The sequence below is a fragment of the Salarias fasciatus genome, chromosome 23 (assembly GCF_902148845.1).
Source record: "Salarias fasciatus chromosome 23, fSalaFa1.1, whole genome shotgun sequence".
NCBI classification, from domain to species: domain Eukaryota; kingdom Metazoa; phylum Chordata; class Actinopteri; order Blenniiformes; family Blenniidae; genus Salarias; species Salarias fasciatus.
The window spans coordinates 30441391-30448160 of NC_043766.1; positions in this window are offsets into that span (position 1 = coordinate 30441391).

The following is a 6770-nucleotide window of genomic DNA, read 5'->3' on the forward strand; positions in this document are numbered from 1 at the left end:
TCTCTTCAAGTCAAGAGCAATATCATCTGTATGGAGCATTTCTAAGCATCCCATCCAATACTAGGACAACAGCTGATTTACTTCAACCCACTAAGACAGAGGTGTTAAACATAAGGCAAGTGGGCCAAAACCATCCTGTAAGAAGTTCCAGTCTGACCCACCAATCCACAAAGCAAAAGGTTAAAAAAATATATAAGAATAGCAGACACAACACAGCCATTGAAAGCCAGTTGCTTCAGCATGAGTTTGTAAAAACATGTGGAAAGCAGCAGCTACAGGAAATGTTTTCTGAGTTCACTGCTCTTTTTTTATTTGCACCAGAAGGTTTCCTAAATCTGTCCTTATATTGAGATTGCTGTAATTTTCAGCAGTATTTGTTTGGTTTTGTTAAAATACAGACATGTTCATCATGTTTGCTCTGTGGCACAACAAAGATAAACTTTCAAGTTTAAATCTCAAGATTATTACAACACAATTTTACTATTGCAGGCCCTGTTGAACTTTCTCCGATCTTCCATAAGTGAGAAACACGGAAGGTTTGATTTCAAATAAAGAAATGAGCAAAAGTGCAAATTCAGCTGTAAAACTAGATTAAATTTTTTTTGTGTCTAAATTCACCTTTAAAAGTATATGTAATTTAAAATCTGTTGTGAAACTAAACTTAATCTAATAGCAGTATTAGAACTAGTCAAGCTATTCCCCCTGTTTGCAGACCTCCAGTGGTTGGCACAATTTTTACCAGATAGATATTATATTGCTTACCTATATTGCTTGTGCAATTGTGAGCTATGACTCAGTTATGCTTTCTTCTGGTAGCCCTATGTTCCACAAACCAGCAGCGCTCGTTTATGAGGTGAAATATGTCAATTATTGTACTTGTTTTTGTGGTAATCAACTTCCATAGATAAACCACTTCAGCATATCTTCTTATATGCAATTTTGGTCAAGTTAATTGCAATGTCCACAAATCCCAAGGTTAGCAATTCAGTTCCCTTTGTGACAAAAAAATCTGCCGATAAAATCTCATTGAATGGTAATAAACTCCATCTTGCTCCCACTAGTGTCTCTTTCCATGATGCTATTGGTTTGGGTTTAAATGGGCAAATCGTATGATCATGACTGGTCATTTGAATATGGTATGATGTACAACAAAGACAATTTATTATCAAAGATGTACACGTTAATATGTTGGAGATATGTGTGATGAATATAAGACTTCTGTGGTCTTGATACGAGAAGTTGTGTAAAGGACGGTAAAATGCCGTGACTCCTTTAAATTTAGTCTAAAACTTCTATTTTTTTTCCTCTTTCAAAATTGACTTTCATATTGACACAATAAAACAGGCAAACCAAAAGAAATCTAATATTCTGTTTATTAGCTGAAAAACCATTTTATGCTCCTTGAATTGTGAACCAACACCCCCCCCCCCCCCCCCCCCCACACACACACACACACACACACACCACCACCATCACCACCATCAATCCACCCAACACTCTTTGAAGGCCACTGTGTTATATGTATTTACTCCAGCACTCATGCAATTAAGATCAGAACTGGCACGAAATGCAAAAAAAAAAAAAAAAAAAAACTTAAAAAAATTTGTTTTTTTTCCCACTTAAAAACATGTCACGATTTATAACAGTAATCATGATTTTAAATAGATTTTATTTATTTCTTTATTTATTTTTATATTGGATGCATGGATCCATAACAGTCAGTGAATTCTACCACATGTAATTAGTGCTGGAGAGAATTCCCACTTGTCACGGAATCACTGACTGTCCAAACAAAATGTGGATTCAACATTGCGTCCTTCCTGCGTATCACTGAGAGAGAGAGAGAGAGAGAGAGAGAGAGAGAGAGAGAGAGAGAGAGAGAGAGAGAGAGAGAGAGCAGTATATGAGTAAAATTGGCATTCAAAATCATATGGCCAAAACTTATTTCTGGTGACCAAGCTCACAACAATTCCACACTGACACTGTGCAGCATACCTGTGAAAGCAGATTTATTTTATTACACTTGAGCCAAGATAACTCAGAGAAAAGATAAACGCTGTTATTCAAATAAAAATAAACACAGGCCTCATCCAACCTCCTGGTTTCAAACACTGTAATTTTCTGAATAGCATGTCTGATGCAGTTTATCAGTAACCTATCCATCATTTTCAGTGCAGAAAATATTGCATCTAAATTATGATCTCCTCCCAACTTTGTGGACTGCGCAGCTAGCGCTCTTGAGGACCTTTTGCTCAGTGGTAATAGATTATAATCTTCGAGGCTTTGAAGGTGACTCGTTTAACTCCTAGTCAGAGTTAATCTGTCTGGATTTTGTCAAACGTTAGAACAGCCTGTATCCTAAGATAAGGGCTATTCAGGGCAGAAACTGACTCTAGCAGTCCGCTTTCGAAGGATTTGGAGGTTGAGCCACTGTGGTTCAGGGAAGAGTTTCACACATAACAGCGGGTGAAAAATAATTCCTAAAATCAACACTCCATCTATAGCCTCTGAACACAATCCTCTAACAAGAAATGCAGCTGGACTAAAACACCACCAGGATTTTTCCAAGGCTTTCATTGTGGTTTTATGTTATAGAGGAGTTCCGGACTTTCATTCTGCTGTAATTGCACATTCGAGTTTCAAGTTGTGTCTTTTAGAGGGAGAACTCGTGTTCTGCTGTTATCAGAAAATTAGAAGCCAAGAACTGCATGGGAGTCAAAGATAAATCCACAAAGCACTCGCTGCTTTTCACTAGCATAATGTCAATGCCAGATGAATGTAAAACCACCCTGCATCAATAGATTAGGCTTAGCAAAGTTGATATAAGGGTCCATGCTGGAAGCAATGAAACATTCAATTAAAAAAAAGAATGCTTTTCTGTATTTAGTATACTTTTCTGAATGTGAGCTTTCAAAAAGCACTGCAGATGATGCCTCTGCCCAAAAATGAGAAACTTTGAGAATTATGAGCTGAGGAGCTTTATAATCTGTGCATTCATGTCGGATCATGGTTGCTAATTACTCTGTCAAAATTGTAAAGAGTATCTGATTGTTAAAATGACAAAAGAATATTATTATGCAGCTGTTTGATGATTCGAATCCATTCCGCCAGGTTTTCCATGTTCCTGTGAGGAAATACAAAGCTTAATCATAGATTTTATTTGCAACATGAAATGTGACATTTCCTTGGGTGATCCCTTTGATTTGCTGCCACATAAGATCCCTCTTGTGTAATCGCCATCACACGTATCTTGTGCATCCACACACACACTAATCCACACATGTATCAGTCATGCCAGGTGTCTTACAGGTTCCCTGCCAACTGTGAAATCCTCTGAAGTATTTGTCCCTCCGAAGTTCCAAGGAGTCCAAAATAGCCCGAATGGCCAACTAATGAGCAGTGCCATCATAAGCAAGCATCTGGTTTTGACACCTACTGAGTCTTCCTTGAACACACACGCATGTGCTCAACCTCATAGTTTAAATATGCGCCCACATAGGCAAAAAAACATGATGTATCTTTCAATGTCTGTGCATGTGAAGCAGCTGCACTCATTTGCATACTCTCATAAACATACATCTAAATTTTTTATCTACTATGTAATATGTGATGTATTTCATTCATTCTAATACAGGCTGCCTTCTATGGCTGACACGTGTGGGAGGAGTGGTGCAGCCCGGAGGGTGTTAAATTCAGTCGAGGTTCTTTTCTTCCAGGCACTCTTAGCCCTCCAAAGATCCATTTTTGAATATGGCCAGTCTTATTGAAAATAAATTAATCAAAGAGAAAAAATATATGTGCTCTGAAATAAACTCCCACTAACAATGTATTTGCACTGGACGACCAAACATTTGTTAATATACAGTGCTGGTTGTATTTCTAATCGTACATGCGCACATGCCACTAACAGGCTTCCTGCCTCTACACTTCTTTTTTATGCTTGTCTCTGAGCATGAAGCCTGTTCTCTTTCCAGCTCTCTCTCTCTCTTTCTCTCTCTCTCTCTCTCTCTCTCTCTCTCTCTCTCTCTCATCCTCAGATGATGTAAAGGGCGTCTGGGAGTGCAGAGAGGGTGCATGCATAGAGTGCTAATTCCCGGTTGACAAAGCTCCTCTTCAAATGCATGAACTCATCACGGGGAGAACGGCAAAAAAACTAGTCCCCATCCTCTTTTCAATTCCCCTTGTAATGAAAAAAATTTACACCTGGAAATGGAGGCTTTTGGCATAAGCAGGGTGAAAAGCAGCTAATGTGAATGAATGAGGTGAGAATGTGTGTTTGTGCCTGTTCTCGGGCTGTTTCGCGCACACACACACTGGGATTGCTCATCTTGACTCTGCATTTAAAAAAGCCAAGAAGTTCTGGCAAATGTAAAGGGCAAGCCAAATGGCAGAGGAGTTCATGGTGAGAGCCTGATAACAGTATGATTATAGAGTAAATAAAACTGCCTCTGCTTCCAGCATTGAAATATAATCTTATGCATAGTTCTGTTTTGCATTTGGCATTCAAAAAGTACGACAACGTCCATGATTAATGCTTGCTGTATGACTTTATAATTATGTGTAATCATACACATTCCACTTCTACTCCTTTGCAAAGAGGGCATTTTGTAAACCTAAACAAGGCAATAGATGTCTGAAACTGCTAAATACAGCCATTTTTCAGGGCCAGTAAATTTTTATTTGTTATTGCCAAAATCTAAAACATAAAAACAGGAGACTTCCTGCACAGCACTCATATAAATTTTCAATGTGACATGCTTATTGCAAATCCAAGGAGTAGAGGGTCAGGGAGAGTGCTCAGAATAACGTAATTTACATTGACAGAAGAGAGGGAGCTTTCCCTTCCGAATGCCGTATGTTGATATGTGTATGGAACTAAATACCTCGTTAAGGATACAGTTTGTCAATATGTCTGTTTTATGCTTTGAGTCATGTTTAAGTGTGCAGAAAATATGACCGTGATCTTTCTGCTACATTAAGGAGGTGCTTTGAACTTCCCTACCATAAACAAGCTGTTAATCATGCTTCAGTTAACAGATGCATAAACTGAACATAATATACTAAGAGTAAGTGTTTTGCATTGAAGTCCACTATCAAATGCTTGTTGGCACTTGCATGTAATATTGAAATGTCCTTGTTCATAAAGATACAATATGTAAACATTAGGCAATGCTACTTGAAAAAAAAAGGCCTTGCCAAGCAGGTCAGTCTGCCTCAAACAGCTTTCAGAGTTTGTGCAGTTTTCTGTTAACAGCGTGTTTGCTATTTACAATGACTGTAATCATGCTAAGTTTCTTCTCTTGTTGGACCGAGGACAGTGGGATTACAGAGTGACTCACAACAGCATATGTGGTATGAATTCGTTCACAAGGCTGAAGCTACTTGAATAGCATGTTACACAATACATTTTAAAATTACAATAACAACAACAAAAATAATAACTGTTATAATTAAATGTATATTTTAATAGTTTAAGCTGAAACAATCATTCACCCAATCTAAGCCTCCATATGCCATGAAGTGAAAATGCAAATCTTTTGTTGTGTTTTGGGTGTCTGTTTTCATGAAAATGGCACTCCTTTCCACTGAAAATACAACTGTTTGGAAATGACTCCAACAATGGAACTTTTTTGAAAATGGTCCCACTCGATCGCCATAAACAGAAGGAAAAAAAATCTCAGGTACATCTTTATGTAAATTAAGCAAACGTTTCTAATCCACATGAGCACCATGGCCATCTTGAATAGTTCTCGAGCACACGGGAGAATAGATGGAAGTAACAATGTTTGCCTCCAATGTCACGTGTGTCCATTTCCTCTAGGACTTAATAATTTTACACTTGACAGTGACCTGGAATAGCAATCCACATTTGTCTTCTGTCCATTCAAGTGTCCGGTTACTCATCATTGTTAATGCTTATAATAATAATAATGCATTGGTTTTATATAGCACTTTTCTGGACACTCAAAGACGCTTTACATTGCATTATTCATTCTCTCCATACTGGGTGGTGGTAAGCTACTACTGTAGCCACAGCTGCCCTGGGGCAGACTGACGGAAGCGAGGCTGCCAATCTGCGCCATCGGCCCCTCCGACCACCACCAACCATTCACTCTCACAACTTTCATACTTGGGCAAGGTGGGTGAAGTGTCTTGCCCAAGGACACAACGACAGTTTTACACCTGCGGGAGCGGGGATCAAACCGCCAACATTCCGGTTATAAGACAACCCGCTCTACCAACTGAGCTACTGTCGCAATAGTTCCCTGTGCGTGGTTTCATTACAAAAAACAACAGCACTCACTAGTGGTCTAACATATTAACTGCATCATTTTCAGTTTCTGCAGTTTCTGTGTAAACACAATAAAAAGTGAAACACCAGCTTGTTAGATATGAATAATGCCACTTTTATCGAAACTATCATGTGTTCTAAAACATACATGTTTTGCAACATATATGTTCCAAAACATGTTGTTTATGTCCTTAACTAAAAGCAGCAGAACACCCTAAACTGGAGAAACTGAAACTCATTCATCACATGACAGCTGAAACCATTCCTTGAACAGGGGCATGTATGTAGTGTCCATGTACTCACGGGTGGACATTTTTGCATGTAGAACATTTTTTGTTCTACCATTTTTTGTTTTCCCCAGTGGCTCATTTTAGTCTGTTTTGGTGCCAGTGAAGCTGTGCCAGTAAACATGACCTTTATTGGCATTGAGGACAGGGGGACAGGAGCTATGTGGGGATGTTCGCATGCAGCAAACCAA